The 17,701-nt window shown below is 49.9% G+C and overlaps 1 protein-coding gene across 2 annotated transcripts in view; it reads left to right on the top strand.

Annotated features, from left to right (window-relative positions):
* The first annotated feature begins 910 nt into the window (after positions 1-910).
* Positions 911-17,701, top strand: part of LOC144123272 (uncharacterized) — a 41,821-nt gene continuing 25,030 nt past the window's right edge. The window contains exon 1 of one of the 2 annotated variants that reach the window (XR_013313058.1): positions 911-1,012. The gene's annotated coding sequence lies outside the window, so the exon portion shown is untranslated. The other variant, XM_077656127.1, reaches the window with a different exon arrangement.

Below are 17,701 nucleotides of genomic sequence, written 5' to 3'. Positions count from 1 at the left end.
ACCACTTGCCCACCCGATTGTGAGCAAACTGACCACCGTGGCAGGTGGTACTTAAGTTAATGATTCTTCGCGACAGCTTTCTCGGGAAGGGTATCCAGGGTCTCAAATGCTCCGCCGATTGCAGCATCTGCCATCGCAGGGCAGCGACGCATCGCTTAATGGATGTGCCACTGTGCCAGGTGTGGTATGAGGACTCTCAGCAATCTGTGAATTTAAAGCCGAGAACGAGAAATCCCGCATACACCGGCATTAACCCATTAAAGCTATGGTTTCATACCCTTGAGACGCAGCTTAAGTTTATTCTCCTGTTTTTCTTTAGGCGTCCTCATCTTGGCAGGCATATGAAATACAAGAGAAAAAACCTGCACTTCTTTTCAATTCTCAATGCCCGAGTCTCCTGGGCTGGTTTAACCTGACACAAGGAGTAGGAGAGTGAGGTGACGTGCAAAAGATGAAGCCCAGAAAGAAACCGCAGTGTAGGCTAATAAATGTGTTGCATAGAAGGTCTCTTTCTACTCCTGTTTGTTTCTTATTTCGGTAGTTTTCATCGATACCAGAGAGTCATATTGATCCTACTTCTAGGTCCCGAAGATGTAAGGACATGGAAGATAGCCTCGTCATCGTCGTTCCAATATTGTAGCTGCGCCCAGAAATCCCTACGTTCAAACAACTTGCAGAAATGGCATGCACGTTACCGAAAAGTGGGGGAGGGGGAAGCAACAACCCTTGCGCAATAAAACTAACGATGGCTAATGTACTGCCAGCGGTGAATTCTAAGTCCCATTAAACAGCAGAAGCTGTCTTCACTCTGCTGCAAAGGTCAAGAAGCGTCAGACGCATTTTATCCTCGTAAAGGTCTCTTTGACATTTTGTGGTTAATAAAACGCAGGATTTTCTCGGATATATATTCAAACCACAGCAATGCATTAGTGTTAAACGAAGAAAAATGTTTCCCTTAATCTTGCTTTGTGCGTGGTTAGCTATCACTGATGTTACTGACGAGCTGCCTGTGGTGAGTAAAGAAGCCTGAACCCGAAAATTCGGTCGTGAAGCAGCAGGACCTTGGGTCCCTAGGGAAACACAAGGACATTGGCTTAAATTTGTATAGCCTTTGTGAAAGGAGGCTGTATTCTCTTTTGCGCCTCTCACATTATGCCTGTGTGGAGACAATAGCGGCCAGATAGCCTTCAAGGAAAACCTGTCTCCTTAATGATAGCGCAGTTTTTGTAAGTATATGCACTATTGTGATGAAATAGATATACAGCTTTCAGCTTGGAAGCTAAGCGTTCCAGCAGTTTACGCAGCTCATATCTAATATAGTCCCTACAGTACTTCTTCTAATATTTTAAGCTAAAAAAAAGTCACACTCAAGTTTTTTGCATAAAAACTGATCATCGTCATTAGCCTGACTACGCGGCAAATGCCTCTCCCCTGTCTCTCCACTTAACTCCGTCCTTTGCCAGCTGCGGCCACCGTATCTCCGCAAACTTCCCGCCCACCTGACTTTCTGCCGCCCCTTGCTATGCATGCCTTCTTTTGGAATCCACTACGTTCCCCTTAAGGACCAGCGGATATCTCGCCTACGCATAACATGCCCTGCCGAATCCCATTTCTTACTCCTAATTTCGACTAGGATGTCATTAACACGCCTTTGTTCCCTCACCGACTCCGTCCGCTACCGGTCTCTTAACGTCACACCTATCATTTTTTTCCACTGCTCGTTGCGTTGTACTTAACTTAAACTGAACCCTTTTCGTTAGCCTCCACGTTTCTGCCCCATAGGTGGTGATTACGTGTAAGATGCACCTGTGGTATACTTTCCTCTTAAGGTATATTGGTGAACTGCCATTCATGGTCTGAGAGAATCTCTCATATGCGTCCCAATACATGCTTATTCTTCTAGTTATTTCCCTCTAATTATTCGGAGCAGCGTTCACTACCTGCTCTATGTAGACTACTTACAGCACTACGCTACCAATCGTCAACAGCTGTACTCTTGCCAGGCAGTTGAACGTTACTTTGGTTTTCTGCATGAAAACTTTTAGACCCACCGCTAAGCTCTGCCTGCCCAACTCATTTATCATGCTGTGTAGTTCATCTCCTCAGTGACTTACCAAGGCAATGCCATCAGCGAATCGCAGATTACTTAGGTATTCTCCATTAACTCTTATCCCCCATTTGTTCCCAATTGAGGCCTCGGAGTACCTTTTGTAAACAGGCGATGAATAGCATTGGCGAGATCGTGTTTCCATGCCTGATACCCTTCATCGAGTACTTTGGTAGCTGTGCAGTCATTACAGATATATTCCAGTATTTTAACATAAGAATCTTCTGCACCCTCATTCTGCAATGCCTGCATGACTGCTGGGGTTTCCACTGAGTCAAATGTTTTCTTGTAGTCAGCGAAGGGTATATGCAGGGATTAGTTTTATTCTGCGCATTTCTCTATGCCCTGATTGATAGCGTGAATATGGTCGATTGGGGATTATCCTTTACGAATCATTTGGTTGATCGAAGTGTATGGCTGTCCTGACGCTGTTAGCGATTGCATTAGTAAATACCTTGTAGGCAACGGACCGTAACCTGGTCGCTCTGCAGTTTTTCAAGTACCTGACGTTTCCTTTCTTATTAATTGAGATAATGTTCAGTTTATATTTGCGTGTAAACAGTCGTCTTGGTTATATGGCAAATTATGTGCAAGAAATACTGTGACAGGATAATGACCTACTAATCACTGTTAATTGAATCTTTGTAGCATCCGCACTTTTAATTTAATTTTTTTCCTACTGGCCAGAACACCCTGCTTATAAATGTTATGCTAATAATCTGTGTTTCACTGTATTGAGGCATATTTGTTCTACTAGCTATACACTTCGGATTGCCATGAATACGGTACCTTGACATATCGCATGTGAAACGAGGTGGCACGTGTAGTCTGTTGTGTACTTGTATGGTACAAAGTGTGCATAAGGTTTTATTAAAACTTTCTTGAAGGCTGTTTGGTTCATTTAGAGAGAAGTTACACTGCGCCAGTAGGACGAGGACTCTAGACGAAGAAACGGCCATGATGCCGCAAATGTTTCTATGGTTCTTGCCTTCACCTTATTTGTGTTGTCTTATCTTTCTTCGCCTATGGGCTATTGGGTTGGGACTGTGACGGAAGGAGCTTGGGCAGCTCGTGAGGCACCAATGCAGACTCTGCAGTTCGCGCCAACGTAAGTCATATGCGGGACCAAAAGGTGTTCTACAGGCACAAGGTCACTTTCAGCTTGCACAGCTCTTTCCCCACAGTGCCATAGTGGTCCAAAATAGATATTTTACAGGCTGCCACACCTCCAACTGCTCACGTCAGAGCCACAGGGGCAATACATCGAACACCCCTTGAAGTGCACTGGTCTGCCACGTGTGGCCCCATATGGGAAGCCTACGTAAAGTTTTATGGCAGGTCTCGCATCGAAGTACATGAAGCCCACGTGACCCTCATTGTCCCTATGATGTTGGGCCCCATGCAGACAGGTCATGTGTGCTGCTTAATGAACTGGGAGGCAGGCGTTGACTAGTGCGTTCTGGCAGGGCGGCGTGCTTGTTGTAGTTATTTTGTGCTACCTATGTGACTGCGAGAGGGAAAGACATCGAATTTTTTCTAGTGAAGTAAAGAGGTTTAAAATTCTGTTCGAAATCAACTCCTAATGCTTCACAGGGACGCATATTACAGCTCATACACTTAAAAGAATGCATACTCAGAAGTATCCAGGGAGACCGGTTTGATCAGCTCCTGTAAGGATGAGGCAAGGCCAACTGCAGAACTTCAGCACCAACCTAATTTGGCCTTGGCGACTTTTTGGCAACGTAGATGACGCGTTTACGCTGAGTACACCCTCAAAAATTGGATATTCTATCGATATGGGGAGCATGCAGGCATGCCTTTTTTTAAGCACCACCATGACCAATGTAGACAAACGCAGCTTATCGCAGGTGGTCTATTTGAGCTTGCCCAAGTTTTTCCTGGGTAGAGACGATATTTACTTCACATCTGCTTTACCGTTCTCGGCAATGAAGTGATTTGGGCTTTTTTGCCTTCAAACGCTGACAAGGGACTGAAGCGTGTTATAACACAAAGGCAAGGGGAATCTGGCATCACCCACATGCTTCACAGAGGTGGCAACGTAGGCATTTGAGAGGCATCGCATGGGGGAACCGCAGGGCCCCGCCATCATGTGGTACAGTGCTAGCTGCCGCGACTACAGTGGCACTGCCACACTCCTAATTCCTCCAGTGGCGCCGTATCGCTGCTAAATTGTGTTACCTAGAACTTGGCAAGCCTTGAACCATCTTGGGGTTGAATGCTTTGTTGTCTTTGTCTCTCGTTCTGCCGGCTGCCTTGCGCGTCCCAACAGCGTCTTGCGCGTATAAGTAAACCTGCCCTGCGTACACCAACCGTTTCTCGGTGACATATTTGGTGAAGGTGCTGGGAAACGGCCCATGTACGCTGACCTCGAGGACACACTTGGCGTCAGTTCTCAACGCGTGGCTACAACACCAGTCCACAAGGAGAACCGCCGCCTGCGAGGCCTACAACCGGAGCTCGACCAACTCACAGCATTGGCAAGGGCCACGACGTCTACTACGGCCAGCCAGACAAGTCAGCATCTCGGGAATGCTCCACCGTTCATCCTTCAAACACCTCGGTCACCCCCATCGTTCCACGGCGATAGGTTTGAGGACATCGAAGATTAATTGCCCAGCTTTGACCGTGTGGCGGGCTTCAACGAGTGGGACGGCAAGCGCAAATTGCGGAACGTTTACTTTGCACTACAGAACTCGGCCAAGACGTGGTATGAGAACCACGAAGCTTCCTTCACTAACTGGGAGGTTTTTCGCCCAGAGCTCTTAGCCACGTTCAACACCAGCGAAAGAAAGGAGAAGGCTGAAATCGCCTTGCAATCGAGGTCGCAGCAGCCGAACGAGAGCGTCGCCATGTTCATAGAGGACATGACGCAATTCTTCAATCGCGCCGATCCTGCTATGCCCGAAGCCAAGAAGGTACGCCACTTAATGCGCGGCGTAAAGGAGCAACTGTTTGCCGGACTGGTCCGTGACCCGCCAAGAACGGTGGCCGATTTTGCCAAGGAGGCAACAAGCATGGAGCGTTCTCTGCAGTAACGGGGCGCGCACTACGGTCGTCAGGCTAGTGTAGCAGCCGCTCACAAATGTACGCCTATGTCGCTACCCACTGAGGAGCTTCGAGAGCTTGTGAGGAGCCTGGTGCGTGAAGAACTCGAGAAACTTCGCTTCGAAGCTCCACAGGCCAGCGTCGCTGTCATACCGGACGTGGTCCGAGATTAAGTCCGGCGAGTTGTTCAGCCGCCACCAGCTCCAAAGCCGCCACCCTACGTGATGACATACAGTGAAGCCCTACAAAGCCATCCTGGGCAAGTGGTGCCAGCCTTTTCGCTCGTCACTTCTGTGCCTTCACTGCGGTATCCAATTGCAGCTGTACCCGCCGTACCGCAGGAGTCCCGGTCCACCATGAGAAAAGCGCATGTTTGGCGTACGCCAAACTATAGGCCACTCTGCTACCGCTGCGGGGAACCCGGCCTCATCCTCCGCCACTGCCCCTACCGCAGAATGTGCTTGAGGGGTTTTTCACCTGATGCACCTCGACCACGCTATGGAGAACGGCGGCGGGATATCGAGAAATATCTGTCCGATAACGTGCAGCCATCGACCTCGCAGCGACGTTAGTCCAGATCGCCATAATATAATAATTGGTTTTTTCAAAGCGGTTTTCTTCGCCAAGCCGCCCGTCGTCTTCCGGCCAGTTCGGAGGCACGTCCCCACATCAGGAAAACTGAAGACGGTGTCCTCTGGGGGTAAAGCCGCTGCTCTTGGACCAAGTCAAGAGCATCAACCCGACGATCCACGGCTACAATCCGACCGACGACTACTTAACCTCACGACTTCAACGACGATACGTTGTGACCGACTGGTTTCTGCCGAAATAGACGATTCACTGCTACGACCCGACCGACGGACTTCGCCCGACGACCTCAACGACAACGACGTGCTGTGACCGACTGGTGTCTGCCGAAATCCCAGTAACCGCTGATAACCGCGATGTGACCGCACTTGTGGATACCGGCGCTGATTTTTCCGTAATGAGCAGTGGGTTAGCCACGGCTCTCAGAAAAGCTTTGACCCCTTGGCGTGGGCCGCAGATCTGCACCGCCAATGGCCATGTCGTAACGCCGATTGGCGCCTGCACGTCACGAATACAGATCCGCGGTGCTACTTTCCCTGGTTGCTTTGCTGTGCTGCCCGAGTGCTCCAAAGACCTGATACTCGATTTGGATTTCCTTCAGGAGTACGACGGCGTCATCAACCTTCAGGAGCTGTTCGTGTCATTTCCCATTCAACCCTCTGTTTCGGCGATCCCGAGCCACGCACGTCTAAGTTACGCATCTGTGACGACCACGTATTGATGCCGTCAATGCCAGCATGTTTGTTACCGTAGATTGCGATAACAGCACCGGAATTCATGGCATCGCTGAAACCAACATGTCGCTGCTCCTTGGTCGGCAAGTCTGTGTTGCTCGCGGAATTGTTGAACTGAACAATCGCCGAACTGAACTGTTGTTGACCAATTTTGGCTGTGAACCTGTGTTTGCCTGGGAGAAAAGCTACTGCGTATTTCAGAGAACGGCGAATTGGCGGGACAGCACGCTTTGTCCGGAGACCCGGCATCAGTTTAGGCACCGACCACTCTCATAAAAACTGACGTGAACCAGAACCTCCCGTCTAATCATAAACGCTGCCTGGAAAGCGTTATCCAGTCTTTCTGCGACTGCTTCGCCTCAATCTCCAAGGTTAGGCAGACACCACTAAAAAAGCAACGAAGTATAGTTGACGCCAACCAGCGGCCGTTATGTCAGCCTTACCGGATCTCTTCGAAGGAGCGTGATGCCATTCATCGCCAAGTTCAGGAAATACTCCAGGACGACATGATACAGCCGTCGACAAGCCCGTGGGCGTCGCCTGTTCTAGTAGCAAAGAAAGATGAAACCCTACGGTTCCACGTTGCTTGCAGACTTTTAAACAAAGTCACTAAAAAGGATGTTTATCCTCTCCCGCGTATTGATGACTCCCTGGACAGGCTGCGCCACGCCAAGTACTTCTCATCGCTAGATTTACGAAGCGGCTATTGGCAAATCGAGGTGGACAAACGCGACCGGGAAAAGACCGCCTTTATTACACCGGACTGTCTGTTCGAATTCCGGGTGCTCCCTTTCGGCCTGTGCTCGGCTCCTGCAACCTTCCAGATGATGATGGACACCGTTCTTGCTGATCTGAAATGGCACTCCTGTCTCGTGTACTTGGATGACGTTGTCATCTTTTCTGATACGTTCGAAGAGCACCTGAGACGTCTATGCGCTGTGTTCGAAGCAATTCGGTCGGCCGGTCTTTCCCTGAAGCCCGAAAAGTGTCACTTCGCTTTCTAAGAGTGTAAGTTTCTGGGCCACATCGTGAGCGCTAAAGGGGTTAGCCCAGACCCCGATAAGACTGCCGCCGTGGCTGCTTTTCCTGTGCCCACCGATAAACGCAGTGTGCGCCGCTTTCTCGGTCTCTGGGCCTATTATAGGCGTTTTGTGCAGAACTTCTCCCAGATCGCTGAGCCCCTCACGCGACTCACGAAAGATTCCGAACCATTCTTCTGGGGCCTGGAGCAACAGCAAGCCTTTGAAGACTTCCGCACTCGTCTCCAAAGTACGCCCATCCTTGGATACTTCAACGAGTCAGCCGACACTGAACTACACAGAGACGCCAGCAACATCGGCCTCGGTGCGGTCTTTGTGCAGTGGCAGGATAGTCTTGAACGCGTAATTGCTTGCGCGAGCACCACCTTGTCCCGATCTGAGGCGAACTATTCCTCCACCGAAAAAGAATGCCTGGCCATTGTGTGAACAGTAACAAAATTTCGCCCGTACCTATGTGGGCGCCCTTTCAGGGTCGTCAGCGACCACCACTCGCTGTGTTGGCTGGCGACCCTCAAAGATCCCTCGGGGCGGCTTGCGCGCTGGAGCCTTCGACTTCAGGAATTCGATGTCACCATCGTTTATAAGTCCGGTAGGAAGCACAGTGATGCCGACTGTCTGTCTCGTGCTCCTATCGAGAACCCCCGAGCTCAACCCGGCGACGATTTTGTTTTTCTTGGCCCCATCTCCACGTCCATTCTCATTCATCACCAAAGAGACGACAGTGAACTGCGGCCCCTCATTGAGTATCTGGAAAGAAGCGCTCAGTCTCCCCTGCGAATCTTTTCGCGCGGGCTGTTGTAGTTCTGTTTACGCGACGGCGTCCTGTATAAGAAAAACTGCAGTCCGCCGGAAGCTGTTTATCTACTCGTCGTGCCTACGGCTCTTCGCGACGAAGTCCTGAAGGCGAGCCATGATGACCCATCTTCTGATCACCCGCGTTTTTGTCAAACTTTGGCCCGAATACGGCAAAAATACTACTGTTCCAGGGTTGCTGCAGTCGTGAAGCGTTACGTAAGAACTTGCCGCGAGCGCCAGCGTCGCAGGACGCCGCCGACTAAGCCAGCCGGCCTACTGCAGCCTATTGATCTGCCTCAGGTCCCCTTTCATCTAGTTGGCATGAACGTGCTCGGCTCATTTCCAGAGTCCTCTCTGGGTAACCGCTACATTGTGGTTGTCCCCGACTACCCCAGCTGATACTGTCAGCCTAAACCCCTTTTCCGTGGCACCGCTGACGAAATTGTGAACTTCTTCATTCAAAACATTGTGCTTCTTCACGGTGCACCCACCATCGTTTTAATTGACAGAGAAACAGCGTTCACCTCGGCCCTTACGCAGGAGGTTATGAGCCTGAGCAGCACCAGTCACCTCAAAGCAACCGCTTACCAACCTCAAATGAACGGCCTCACCGAACGGCTCAACAAGACTATCGCCGACATGATTTCCATGTATGTAGACGCGGACCACCGGAACTGGGACGTCATACTCGCTTACGTCACCTTTGCGTATAACGCTGCGGTCCAAGAAACGACACGCTTCACTCTATTTCGTCTATTACATGGTCGCGAAGCCACAACCATGCTGGGCGCAGTGCTGCTGCCAGCTCCCGCTACCTCCTCTTTTATGGGTGCTGCCCAATTTGTTAGTTACGCTGAGGCCGCCCGCCAACTCGCTCGACAGCGCATCCAGTACCAGAAAGTCCACGACGCTCGGCTCTACAACCTCCACCACCGAAATGTGCGTCACCAGCCCGGCGAACAAGTGTGGGTGTGGAGCCCAATCCGCATGCGAGGGCGCTCTGAGAAGCTTCTACGCAGATACTTTGGCCCCACGAGGTGCTCCGTCAGCTCAGTGAAGTCACCTACGAAGTTCACCCCAGGGAACTGTTCGCTCTTCAAGACGGCCGACCTCCGAAGTAGTCCACGCGCCCTGATGAAGCCGTACCACGCCTGCTAGCCCTTCGCGCGTGTCTACATCGCACGCCAGATGCATGCGACTACCATTGTTGTCCTGCCTCCCACTGCTGCCCCACCGAGTAGGTATCTTTCAAAGAGAGGGAGTAATGTCATACTAACTCCTCTAGTGGCGTCGTATCGCGGCTAAACTGTGTTACCTGGAAGTTGGAAATCCTTGAGCCATCTAGTGGCTGGATGCTTTGTCGTCTTCATCTTTCATGCTGCCTGCTGCCTTGCGCGTCCCAACAGCGTCTGCGGGTATAAGTCAAGCAAATAAGTAAACCTGCCCTGTGTACACCAACTGTACACCAACGCTTTTCTGTTCTGCTTGCCCGAAGATTCGTCACTTCATGGCGCATGTGGATTAGGCTGATACCTCTTGACCTCCAATCACTCACAGCTGTGTTGCTCAAACGAATCCTGCTCTGCCCTTTGGACGCTTACAGGCAAACTGAAGACTTATGGTCAAATTTTAGAAACGTCTTTAGCGTATACTGTTTTCCTACCATGAACATGGAGCCGTCCATACTTTCCTAAAGCATGGAAGCAATGACTGCAGCCATCAAAGTTTAGAGCATTCTTTTAAGGTGTCTATGTCAGGAGGCGCTTACAATGACGAGGAGCCGCTTATACGCATATTATGTCGAGAATACATGTATATTATAGATATATTTGAATAAATCAGTAGCATAAAACAAGCGCACATCTATAACATTGAATTTAGTTTTATGTACGCGGAGCTATCAGAATTTATATTCAAATTTACTTTTGTTGTTTCAGTGCTCTAGATGGCTTGGAATGTTCGCACATAATTTCCGGAGACGGGTACACGTACACATTTTCATACGGAAACTCAACCACACAGAAAACTAATCTAGCCAATTCATCGATCGTACAGGTTGCAGATACTATGCCTACCATTGACAAAAAACCGCGATTTTGAACTCGCCGCTGCAGCAGCCGCCGGATTCGCCATGCTGCGTAAGCACAGAGTGAGCGTTTGCGCACTGAACTGTGCGTTCAGGTCAAGGATAAAAAAGCGAATTATGTAGACAGAGGGTTGGCTATCTCCAAGAAATGAGGTTCCAAGGGAGGCCCAACTGAGGATACCTGATCGGGGCGCGTTGAAAAATTGTCCGCAGGAAGGTGAGCCGCCCTTACGGCATCCTTAGTTACGGGAGGAGCGTTCGACAGTTAGTTCCTTAATGTCAATTACCCCAAAGCAAATTCATACGGCCTTGCAAAGCCATAAAAGTCGGGAACTGATAATGAGGCAAGTTGGAGTTTCTGAGCAGCTCGTCGCACTAGGCCAACTAAAATAGAAAGTCACAGATTGACACAGCGCAATGAAACGGAGACCAGAAGAAGAAACACGAAACACAGGCAGCGCCTGTCCTGTGTTTCGTGTTTCTTCTCGTCCTCATCTACGCCTCACTCCCAGTACCCTACTCTCCGCTCGACTTCACCTCGCCGACGTTCCATTTATCCGATGCTCCGACGCTCCGCCGCCCGGAGCCCCTCCCAGAGGAAGATGAATGCCGCAGTTCCGGAGGCAAGAACTGCGTGTTTTGCGAACTCGATAAGTCCTCCGTTTCCTCCTGCTAACGTCATTGAGGTGTCTGTTGAAGGCGTCCCCGTTGTCGCTCTCGTCGACACGGGTGCAGCGTGTCAGTAATTATAGACGCCCTTCGCCGCAAACTCCGTAAGGTGAAAACGCCGCTGTCTGAAGTTTCACTGCGTACGGCCACATATCAGCACATCCACCCCATCGCAGCCTGCCCGGTCTGCGTTTCTATTAACGACGTCGCCTATACAATCGAGTTTTTTGTGCTCGGCGCCTGCTCTCAAGGTATCATCCTCGGCTGCGACTTCCTCTCCACCCACCGCGCAGTGATTAATTGTGCCCGTGCTGAACTTGAGCTCTATCCCGTGTGTAATGAATGTGTCATTGCGTGACGTGCCTTTGCGCTCCGTTAAGCTTCTAGTAGCCACCGACACCGACATACCTCCCTTCAGTTCGGTCCTCGTCCCGCTCCGCCCTGACTGTTCCCTCAGCAGCCCTGTTCTTTTCACACCGACCGCAGCCGCCACCCGCCATCAGCGCTTTCTGATTCCCTTCGCCGTTCTCACGATTTCCGACGGCCACTGCGCCATCTATGTCACCAACCTATTTTCGTGCCCGTCGTCTGTTCCTCGCGGCGAATGCCTAGGCTTTATTGAAGAACTGGATCCTGCTCTTGCGTCCGAGTTCTCCGATACACGTGCCTGTCCCCCAGTTACTGCCTTTGGCCGTTGTGCGACTGCGCCCAATCCGCTTCTCTCCGACGTCTTTCATTGTGCCATCGCTCCCGACCTTCCGTCCGCTTATCGTGACCAGGTCTTGGAACTTCTCTACCGCTTCCGCAACTCTTTCGTCCTTTCCCAGCCCTCCTTGGGGCGCGCGTAGGCCGTCTCTCACGCAATTGACACTAGTACGCACGCCCCCTTGCGCCAGCGACCGTACCGTGTCTCGCCGAGTGAGCGCCGCGTCATCCGTGACAATGTTGACGACATGCTTTAGCGCGGCATTATACAGCCCTCTCACAGCCCTTGGGCCTCTCCTGTTGTCTTAGTGACGAAAAAAGATAGGTCAATCAGGTTCTGTGTGGGCTACCGCCGTTTCAACAAGATCACTCGCAAGGATGTTTATCCTCTACGCCGAATCGACGACGCACTGGATTGCTTGCAGGAAGCGCAGTATTTTTCATCTCTCTGCTTACGCTCCGGCTACTGGCAAGTGCCGATGGCTACCGCTGACCGGCCGAAAACCGCTTTCGTCACCCCAGATGGCTTGTATGAATTCAGTGTGATGCCATTCGGCCTCTGCAATTCTCCAGCTACATTCGAGAGAATGATGGATAATAATCTCAGCGGCCTCAAATGGGAAACTTGTCTATGTTACCTGAATGACATTGTCGTTTTTTCCAAAGATTTTCCTTCCCATCTGCAGCGCCTCCAGCGCGTACTCACGTGCCTTACTGAAGCCGGGCTACAGCTCAACTTGAAGAAATGTTACTTCGGTGCTGCGTAGCTGACAATATTAGACCATGTCATCTCCAAGAACGGCGTTCTTCCTGACCCTGCCAAATTTCGCGCCGTCGCTGACTTCCCGAAACCGACCACCTTAAAAGAACTTCGTAGTTTTATAGGCTTATGCTCCTATTTTGGCCGCTTCATCCGCAATTTCGCCTGTATCATTTCCCCTTTAACGCAGCTTCTTGCCGGCAGCCCGAACCTCGTCTTGGTCACCAGCCTGCGATACAGCGTTCAGCACTTAACGTCGCCTGCTGGTCTCTCCCCTCATCCTTCGCCATTTTGATCCCTCCTGTGTGACAGAAATTCACACTGATGCTTGCGGTGTGGGCTTGGGTGCAGTTCTTGCCCCGCGAAAGCCTCGGCATCCGGAATATGCTGTCGCTTACGCCAGCCGCCCCCTCAACCAAGGCGGAATCGAACTTTTCTGTCACAGAAAAAGAATGTCTTGCCATCATTTGGGCGATTTCCAAGTTCCGACCTTGCATTTACGGCCGCCCCTTCTATGTCGTCACAGACCATCATGCCCTCTGCTGGCTATCCTCCCTCAAAGATCCTTCTGGCCGACTCGCCAGCTGGGCTTTACGTCTCCAAGAGTTTGATATTCACGTCATTTATCGCTCTGGCTGGAAGCACTCCTACGCCGACCCCCTTTCTCTCTCACCGCTCCCATGCGATTCAGCCTCTGCCCTCGTCTGTGCTTACGATTTCTCGCCGTTCGACGTCCATGATATGCTGTCCGAACAATTGAAGGATCCTTGGATCACCTCGCTGCTCACCTTCCTGAACAACTCCTCGCCGCATTCTTCGTCCCGGACCCTTCGCCGCCAAGCCCACCACTTCGCCGTTCGGGATGGCCTCTTATACCGCCGTAACTACCTCTCCGACGGGCGGAAGTGGCTGTTGGTGATCCCTCGACACCTCCGTGCCGCCATCTGCGCCTCTTTCGACGCCCCTCCACAATGCGGTTACGCTGGTGCACTGAAAACATATGCTCGCCTTCATCTGCGATATTACTGGCGAAGTATGTACCGCTACATACGTCCGTACATTCGGTCGTGCACCGCCTGCCAACGTCGCAAGAAACCTCTTCAGCCCACCGCCTCTCCTTTGCAGCCGTTACCTTGCCCTGGTAGTCCCTTTGACAGCGTCGGCATTGATCTTTATGGCCCGCTTTAAACTGCATCGGCTAACAATCGCTGGGTCATCGTGGCCGTTGACCACCTAACACGTTACGTCGAAACGTCAGCTCTCAAATCTGCTACCGCAAACGATGTCGCTCTCTTCATTCTACACAGTCTTGCTCTTCGTCACGGCGCCCCTAAAGAACTGCTAAGTGACCGCGGCCGTGTTTTTCTCTCAGACGCCGTCGAGGCCCTGCCAAAGCAATGCCAAATCATTCATCGCTGCACCATGCAACGCCTGTCACCCCCAGACCAACGGCATGACTGAGCGGTTCAACCGCATACTCAGTGACATGCTCGTCATGTATGTACGTTGACACCGCCCACTCGAACTGGGACCAAGTGCTCCCTTTCGTCACGTACGCGCATAATCCGGCTACGCAGACAACTACGGGATTTACTCCTTTCTCTTATTGGCCGGGAGCCTACATCAACCATGGACACCATCCTTCCTTATCGCCCTGAGCCTTCCGAGACCACATCACTTTCCGAAGCTCACCTGTATGCCGAAGAGTGCCGGCAACTTGCCCGCTCTTTCACTACACAGTTCCAATGGAATCAGAAGCACCGCCGGGATTCCTCGGACCCTCCCGCGTCATACCCATCTGGCGCCCTTGTTTGACTCTGGGTGCCTTCCTCCACTCCCGGCCTCACACCAAAACTGCTTTCTCGCTATCACGGACCTTACCGCTTGGTGCAACAAACTTCTCCCGTGAATTACATCGTTGAGCCGCTCGCCCCCTCTGCGGACCACCGTCGCCGGGGGTGCGAAACTGTGCACGTCGAGTGCCTCAAGCCTTATTGTGATCCGCCCATGCTTTCCTCCCCGTAAGTCGCCAGGATGGCTCCTTTTTTGGCGAGGAAGTAGCTGTAATGGGACCGACTGGCAGGAGTTCAAGCAGCGCAGAGAAGAGGTAGACGAAGTGCAGCTGTGATTCTCGAGTGATGCCTGTGAGTGTGTCCGCCGTGCCGCCATCCGACCAACGCCTACCGACCTGCGGTTCGAATAAACACCTTTACAATTGTCACAATAGCGTTTCTGCGCTAAAAACCCAGCTCCATCTTCCCACAATAGCCTGAAGTCGCAAAATCGCCCGTCTTTTTTTGTATCACAGATTTTATCACAGCTTTAACCACGATGCCTCCCTGTATCGCATGCGCTCATCGGATATCCCGTAACTCCCATCCTAATGCCGTCCACCACGAGCAATCACGCCCTGTAACGTATCAGCAGTCTTTCTTCCTTCGAATGGCCTTCCATCTGATGTGGGGACCATCGTCAATGCCGTTCACTTCAAATCTGCCGCCGCAGGTCATCTATGTTCAAAATATTACTATTTAGTCAGCCCAGCCCTCATCTAATGTCCCTTGTGAACATTTGAGGAATAGTAAGCAAATAAATAAATAAATAAATGACAGAGCACAGCGTCATCACTGGCGTTATTACGTTGCGTTCCCCTGAACTCCTTTTCGTCTATCGGCGTCAGCTTTCAATATTGTATACAGTCTTCGCCAGCCGTGCGCGAACTGTTGTCTTCCTTCCGCGGCCAGGCAGAGTGCCGTGTGATGCTGAGAATAGATGCTATTATTACAGCGTTTTTCTTTCAACAAGCAGGTTGGTATCAGTTTATTAGAAGAGACTGAGGGCTGATAAATGCGCATAGCAGAAGCTACAGTACTCTGTTTGGACTACGTAGGAGTAGGCGTAAATGGCATCGTGAGTTGACGCAAGATTGCCGGTTCAAGAAATATCCGACATGGTGATAGGCCAGTCTTCTGGGCAGCAAAATGTGCGTCTAAACGCGCAACTCTTGTCTGCTCAGCACTCAGAGAGAGAGAGAGAGTGATCCTTTATTACAGAACAGAGGTATTAGTCGGCATGAAAAATTCACTGATTTACTACTTTGCGTGTCAAACGAACTTAGGGATGCAAAAATGGATGAAGAGACGAGCACAAAATTATAAAGTAAAAAGTAAAAAATAGGAAACAATGAGGAATAGGATAAATATAAATGAGACTTGCACTTTCGTTAATCTGCATCAACGAGTAATGATACAAGATATTAATTGATGACGTGCAATGTCCTACAGAAGGGAATGACGAAGCTCCCTGCATGAAGAGTGCATAATGATGAGATTTACGGCAATATGAGTATGTAGAGTGGACCAACGTCATTTAAGAACGCAAATAAAAAGCCCAGTGCTGCGTAAAGCAGGCTAAGGGACTTAACATAGTCCTCTGCTGACACATGTGTGAACGGCCACATAAAATGTTCCCAGTACGCACGCTCCACCGTATACGATGGCCATTCGAATAGAATGTGTTGCACTCTTTTTATTGCGCCGTAGTTGACGAAATGCGACAGTACCGCAAAGCGCTGCTCAGAAGTCGAGCCATCGGTGAAGATGTGGGTGTCCTGCGTATATTTCCTCGCTGAGTAGGTCTGTGCAGCTTGCAGTATAGCATCCTGTGGCATGGGGCTCTTCACATTCACACGCAATATAAACTGTTTGATCTGTAGAGGCGATGGTGTCCGGGGATGAAAGGCCGAAGGAAGTTGTTTCTGTGGCCGAGGGACATCACCCTGATTGGCTCTTTCCTGCCCACACTTCGTTTATACACGGGTTCAGCAAGTTCACGTTAAGTAGCATATTGGTTAGTGAAGAAAATGAGTAAAAAATTATTGAAGAGCTTGAAGCCTGTGCACTCACGTACTTTATGAAGCAAAAATTGCATATACCTCTTTTTATTAGATTATATTTGATTTTCCACACCGCTTTTCAGGAGCTCCTGCTGTCCAAACAGAGGAATAGACCGTTGTTTTTTTTTTTCGGAGGCATGTGATTTCGCTTTCTTCGACCAGCGGTGCTCCGGCTTGGCGATAACGCCGAAAGGCGCCACAAGAGCAAAGATCCACGGAACTGTGTGTGGTTATAAACCACTTTTTTACACTACAGAGTGCTGCGTCCAAGCCAGAAGCGGGCGTACGTGAAACTACGACTTTCAATTGGGACGCAGGCTATATAAATTGCAAGGTGCTCGTAAATTATCGATTACAGCCCTTCTACATCTGCCTACACGAAGAATTACAGCACATTTATTTTGAACGAGGCTTCGAACTTCTGCAAATGGCTATTAACACACAGACTGCGACCCTGAATTCTTGAAGTATATTATTTTTATTGACGAGGTTCACTTCTGCGAGATTCAACCTTCAACCTGTCCGGTGCCCATTAAGGTCTAGCCCCTCTCCATAATAAAACTACCACATATGACGATAACAAAAACGAGCAATTTGGACGTCGCTACTTTCTTCCACTAAAACGCATTCCTAAATTTAATCTTGTTCAAATCTAAGCACAGTCCCAGATAGAGAGAGCAGCAGTTTCCTCTTCGTGAGTAACATTAGAACTTCCTGATAAACACTTTGTTTTATAAAGAGAAGTGTTTTGTAGTTTTTCTGTTCTTTGCGGACTAGCCACTGCTACAAATACCGCCGCATAATTTGCCTTATGTTAGTTCGATAGTGAAAGAAAACATTGAAATAAAGAACCTCAGCAAGAAAAATGGACTGCTCCTACACAAAAGCAAATAATATAAATATTTTGATCAAGCATTTCATGGCAAATAGCGATGCCGTCAGAACAATTTATTCGACCACATAATATCTGTTTGCTTTATGTCTCGTTGAATTACTAAGGGAAGCTAAGCTTATAAAACTCAACATACAAATTGTTTGCTTGTGAGTGCGAGTGTAGTTATGTATTGCTTTGTAGAAAATTTCCGCTTTGAGATATAAGTGGTATGCATACCTCGTGCTTTAATGTGCGGAAAACACAAAACGTTTTGTGCGTGCGTCTTAAGCTATCGCGAACTGAAATCCAGTTTTGATTTCCAATAATTTCGTGCGCTGTTCTATCTGTATTCATTCACTCATGCCTCGTGCTTGGCTCGTCA

Source organism: Amblyomma americanum, chromosome 3, assembly GCF_052857255.1.
Source record: "Amblyomma americanum isolate KBUSLIRL-KWMA chromosome 3, ASM5285725v1, whole genome shotgun sequence".
NCBI classification, from domain to species: Eukaryota; Metazoa; Arthropoda; class Arachnida; order Ixodida; family Ixodidae; genus Amblyomma; species Amblyomma americanum.
This window is presented reverse-complemented; position numbering and strand designations above follow the sequence as displayed.